The 6,000-nt window shown below is 37.0% G+C and overlaps 1 protein-coding gene across 6 annotated transcripts in view; it reads left to right on the top strand.

The window, feature by feature from the left end:
• Positions 1 to 234: 234 nt before the first annotated feature.
• Positions 235 to 6,000, top strand: part of EYA3 (EYA transcriptional coactivator and phosphatase 3) — a 104,439-nt gene continuing 98,673 nt past the window's right edge. For all 6 annotated transcript variants that reach the window (XM_060089251.1, XM_060089252.1, XM_060089253.1 and 3 more), the window contains exon 1: positions 235 to 319. The gene's annotated coding sequence lies outside the window, so the exon portion shown is untranslated. The remainder of the gene's footprint in view (positions 320 to 6,000) is intronic.

The following is a 6,000-nucleotide window of genomic DNA, read 5'->3' as shown; positions in this document are numbered from 1 at the left end:
GAGCCGTATGAACCAACCTGCCCCTCCCAAGCACCACCGAGGGGCCGGGAGGGCCGTAACCAGGGGCGGGGCTCCCGGGACGGCCGAGTGGGCGGGGTCTAGGCGCTTCCCCGCCCCTCCCCATGAGGCCTGACACATGCGCCCAAAGGCTTCTGTTGGAACGAGGTGTGGATTGTGTGATGACCCTGGCCGCCAACTTCCGGTTTCTAGGGATGCGCATCCGGGTCACACTAACGCTGCCGTTTCCTGCAGCCGCTTGGTTCTCCTGTGTGTTTGGACCTGTCCCCATGTCCTGCTGTGGGGCCTCTGCAGCCTTTGGGTGAGTCTCCGCTGCCGACAGGGTCTGAGTGCGGCCGGTCGAATACAGCCTGTAGAGGGACGGGTCAAGAGTTGTGTCCCGGCCCCTGTGGGTGGGGGTTCTCTTTGCCTGTCCCTTGTCCCTGCAATGCTTCCTGAGCTCATTTCATTCCTTCCCCCCGACGCCGGCCTCGCCTCTTTCCCCTCAGCTGAGCCTGTTTTGTCGCCGCTCACCTCTCGCCTTGCTATTTTTCCTCCGCCTCATCCGCCTTTTAAAAGCCCTGGTTTCTTGCCTTTTCGCCTCAGCGCTTCCCTAAGCCACTGCCCCTCGGTTTTTCCCCCTACTCTAACTTTAGCACCTCTCTTCCCCGACCGTTGATCCTGGGATCTTGCTGTTTTTTCACCCAGCAGGACGGCCCACCTCCTCGTTGTGCTCACCCTGCTCCACTGCGAAACTGAGCCTGTCTCTCTCTGGGGTCCTAGGTCCTGGTTCTCCAACTTTCTTCATCCTTGACCCCTACCCCTCCCGGGACGAGTAGGTGACATTTGTGCTTCGCCTAGGGTTCTCCCTCCTTTTCTTCGCTAAAGGAGGCCTTTGCCCAATCCCGGATCTGGGCAGATTTACCCGGCCTGGGGGAAGTTTTCCTTAAGGCGCTGGGTTAGACTGAACTCTGGTAGTTTCCATGATCAGGGAACAAGAAAGGCGTTCCCAGTTCTTCGCTGGAGCACAGTTTTGGGGGCTTTCGCTAGAGCAGGCTAACAGGTGGCAGGCACTCGGAATTGCTGGTAGATTGGGCTTGAGTCATCTTGTTAATCGACAGGTCATGAGGACGTCATTTTCTTGTTCTCTATACCATGAGAATGGATATGCACAGCTGAGGCAAAAATGCGGATGTTCTGGGATGATCAGCTCTGTTTTCTGCACGGGCTTTACTTATAGGACAGCTGCTATGATGGAGGACAGAGTTTCTTGGGAGATTATTAGCCCCAGATTTTTAAGCTTATTGCCAAAAATTTTAGTGTACTGTTACTGAAAAAATTTCTGCTAAATAGTTCATTATAGTAATTTCGAAGTACATTTTCTTTAGTTGAACTCAGTGTGCATGTGTATCTTTGCTTCTTATACATTGTTTCTTCATTGTTACTGTATTGACAAGTTTTCTGTTTTTCTTCTTGTTTCTTCATAGACCAGACATCACATTACTTTATTACTTAGCATATTCTTCTGACTCTTTTTTTCTTTACTGTTTTCACCGTCTTAAAACCATCTTTTTCTCATTTTGAGACTTCAGTTTCTCGTAAATTTCTTAAATGTCTCTGTAGGCTTTTAGTCATCTCTAAAATGAAGGGATTAGTTTTAATAACGGTTAGTGTCCTGTTTTCCAAAATTTGTTATCTGAGGTATATTTTGAGACACAGAGTTGGATAATTTTTATTTTTGTCTTTCCAATATTTATGGTGTATGTCTAGCATTTGATTACAAATGTTTTTGTGTGATCAGTTTCTGTTCTCATGTAAAGTGTGCTCTAAAATTTAGTACTTCAGTGAACAGAATAAATACAGCTTTTAGCATATGCTTTTCTTTTGACTAATAAGTTATAGAAAAGTCTCCCTCATTATATGAGACATATACATATGCAAGCATAGCATAGACCTTGGCGTATTCCAAAATTGGGCTGATCCCTTCAGCTGTTTTTAGCAAAGGACTTTGGAGCTTGGCCGTATTAGTCCTAGAAGCCACAGAGAAGGACCCTTCTGGTTGGCTTTCAGGACTTATTTCACTGCTGAGGGAAGCCCTTTTGAAAGCTCCTTACTAGTACTTCCTCCCCAGCACCTACATTGGAAACTCTAGCTTCTGTTCATCCTGGCCTCATCATTTCCCAATCTTTAAAAACTAACCCCAATGAATATGGGCTGACACTCTATGTTTTCTTACCTCCAGGCTGGTGGACCCTTTTTTTATTTGTACATACATACCCATATTTGGATTGCTGCAAGGCCCTCTTTCAACCTTTTTCATTTCTGAACTTTTTACTTCTTCAGCATGTCTGTTTAAATCTAGATTGATTTCTATAGTTCACAGCTGGAGGGAACCATAACAGTTCAAACTTATCCCTTTGTTTTATAAAATACGGAAATCACGGTTTAAATTGGTGGTGTTTTCCCCAATTTGTCATTTTTCACAAATAAGTCCTATTCATGTGTTTAGAGAAATGGGTTTTAGTTCTTTCAAAGCTGTAGGCTGGAGAGCACAATATTGTATTTAGTGGTTCATTTCAAAAAATTTATGTCATAGGAATAAACATTTTAGGTTAAGAAATCTATGATGCAGAATTTAAAATTCAAGGCCGAAGTCATTTTGCCTTCAAAGAGGGACTCCAGAAAGAAACTGTGTTGTACAGAAGTAGAAGTTGAAAAGTCTTAGGGAGTCTCTTTCTCGCTCTCTTTTCTTCTAAAATCTCTTTGGCCTATTATGATACAAATTCTGCATAAAAGCTCTTACGTGAAACGAACATCCTGTGGTCTCATTGGAACAGTTGTATTCATGGTCCTATTGTTTGTACAGAACAGTGATGGACTTTCTAATTACTGAAAAGCCTACACCTCTTGCTTAGCTGCCAAAGGAAAAAATATCACTAGAGACAACATAGTGTATTTGTTTTTAAAGCTCAGGAGTGGAATGACTGTCGGTTTTCTATAAAAATTTCTGCTTTAGTTTGGCAGTCTTAGTTTGTAACCCTGATGGCTCAATTTAAAATACATTTATGCATATTAGTTTTATGCCTGCAGGGTTTTTTTGTTTGATTATTTTTGATTGTTATATTTTGTCATTTTACTTGCTACTGTACTTTGTTTTACATATTTTAATTTTTATCCTTGAACCCTAGGACATGTTTTAAGGAAAATGCAGTTTTAAAAATTTTAAATTTTTACAGTGTCCTGGTCATTTGTACCTTGCAGTATGATGGTTTCTGTGATTTGCCTAAGCCACTCCATGACTTCTTTCTTTTTGTTTTGTTTACAGACAAAAGGCTCATAGAACTTCTTTTTTGGTAGTTGTCTAAAAGATTTTTGTGTTCTGCATATAATAGCAGGATATTTTAACTTCTTTGTGATTTAAATGGAGGAAGAATAGTTCAGAATTGTTCAACATAGAATATAGTTCAACATAGAAATAGGTTCCAAATGTATTTAAGGATATTAAGAATAGTTTTTATTTTTTCCAACACATTCTTTTTTTTTTTACAACTTTATTGGAGTATAATTGCTTTACAATGGTGTATTAGTTTCTGCTTTATAACAAAGTGAATCAGTTATACATATACATCTGTTCCCACATCCCTTCCCTCTTGCGTCTCCAATACATTCATTTAATTGGTTTATACCAAGGGGCCGAATTGTAATATTTATAGTAAAGTGGAAAAATATGTGGACTTTCTATCTGCACATTAACTTAAAAATACAGGTGCATGTTCTTGTACAGAATATATGGCTTAAGCAAAAACTGCCTTATTGATATGTTTTATTGGCAGAGAACACAGCAAACAGCAGTGACATGGTCATCTTGATATTTTTATTTGATCCCATTAACCTAAGTCCTAGGGTATCTAATTATTAAATGTAGAAATAATTAGGGTATTTTCTCTATTATTTATAGTATATTTAAAAGGATATTTGAAATATGGGCTTCATAAAATTTATCTTTGCTATTTTCCCCTTTTAAATATGTAGTAGTATTTTAAACCAGAAGAGGAACTGCGGATAGTGCTGACTTATTGTAAGTTAATTAACAGATTAGCCCAAGGCTGTCAGTGTTTAATATCTTAAAGATCTTGCTACAGATTGTGTTGGATGCACTTTAACTTATTAGCTTGGTTAATATCTGTACTAGTTAGATTTGTTTTTATTTCCTAGGGAATAAAAACAAATAGTTTTATAGTAGTTAGGAAATAGTAATAATCTTTGTAATACATTCCTTTCAGCAAATTTTTTATGAATACCTACTATGTACAGTTATATTACATATATAGACAGTTCATATGAACTAGATGACATTATACAAGGCTGGCATTTACACTTAGATTCTGGATTTGACTTTATTTGGATATATCTGAATTAAACTATAAGAGTAAACATAACCTGCATCACCAGGGTGTAGGGAAAAAAAAAGACTTAACATATTAGAATGAAAATAAGCTTTAATCCTAAGAAGGTGTCAATTCTTATCAGTACAACGGCATATGATTTTTTTAACTAGATTTTATGATTTTCTATTTTCAAAACACTCAGTGATTTCATTATTTGAGTTTAAGGTTCTTGCATTAATCTGTATCACAGCTTAATTAATATAAATAAAGTCATGTCTTTATACATACAATTAAATAATTTTCATTTGGGAAACTTTTTCACAACTGAACTGTAAAAATCTGTAGTGGTAAAGCAGTAATTTTTTTTAAAAAGTACATTTTGTGTAGCACTTACTCTGTGCCAGGAGTTACCAAGTGGCTTACATATAGTATTAACGCTTTAATCCTTACAACACTATGAATTAAGTACTATATTTATCTCCATTTACAAATGAGAAAACCAAGGCACAGAAGTTACACAATTTGCCCAAAGTAACACAGCTAGTTGGCAGGAGAGGTGGATTTGAACTTAGTTTTTCTAGCTCCAGAGTTCATGACCTTTTTGTACAAAGTTCTACTAGTTTAATGATTTCTTCCTTCATAGGTTAAAACAGTTTAAGAATCCCATTTCTCTGAAACACAGAAGAATACTGCATTTGGTTGGGAACGTTAGAGAGGGGTTTTACCTGGTCCTTTTATAAATGCTGGCTTAAGGCAAATTGCAAACCCTTTACTACCTAGGTTTCTTAGATGGCAAAAACCACATATTAAGAAAGCAAGTAATATCCATATCCTTCCCTCTTAAAAAAATTATCATATGGAAGTTAATTACTTTTGAGTTATTTGGAGAAAAGGCAGTTTATTTAATAAAATGCATTCTATGTTACTAAAATGTTTACCCCTTGACATTAATTTTTTCCCTTTCTCTGATTTGCCGAATATTAAATAAATTTATGTAATAGTCTTGAACTCTGAAATCTTACTGTCCCCAATATGAATTTAACAACTTTGAAATATAAAACAGAAGACTAAAGCTGAAATTTCTGACTTACCTCTAGTCTCATTTTGAGATTTGGAAATTTGTACAAAATTAAGTGCATCCATTTCTTTAGGACTACCATGTTTAGAGTAATACATTTAAATTAGTCTTTTTATTTTTACTTTAGAAAAGAGGAGGTGTACTTTCATAAAACAATTCCTTTTTAAATAAAAATGCAAATAATCATTTAGAATATTGTTAATCATATTACTGTTACTTTTTTGTACTTTATTATTTCCAGATTTAAAAATTTTGTTGCATCTCTAAGAGAAGGAGATGATTTTATATCAGTTGAGCGCAGCTTAATGGAAGAGCCTGGGACTTACGTGTTCTGAGTATTTTTGAATACAATTGAGAATCATGGAATCTGGTTAACAAAAAAACAACTGTTGTTTCTGGTCAGAAGTGACACTTGGTTAGGGATACTACTTATTTTCATTCTTATATACTATTAAACCCCCTTTATTAATTCAGACATGTTAATTAAGTGCACTGATTTTTAATAGTAGCTTTTGTCTTGATTTTTTTTTTTCCTCT

The sequence above is a fragment of the Mesoplodon densirostris genome, chromosome 2, assembly GCF_025265405.1.
Source record: "Mesoplodon densirostris isolate mMesDen1 chromosome 2, mMesDen1 primary haplotype, whole genome shotgun sequence".
Classification (NCBI taxonomy): domain Eukaryota; kingdom Metazoa; phylum Chordata; class Mammalia; order Artiodactyla; family Ziphiidae; genus Mesoplodon; species Mesoplodon densirostris.
The sequence above is the reverse complement of the archived record's forward strand: the minus strand, read 5'-3'. Positions and strand labels throughout refer to the sequence as shown.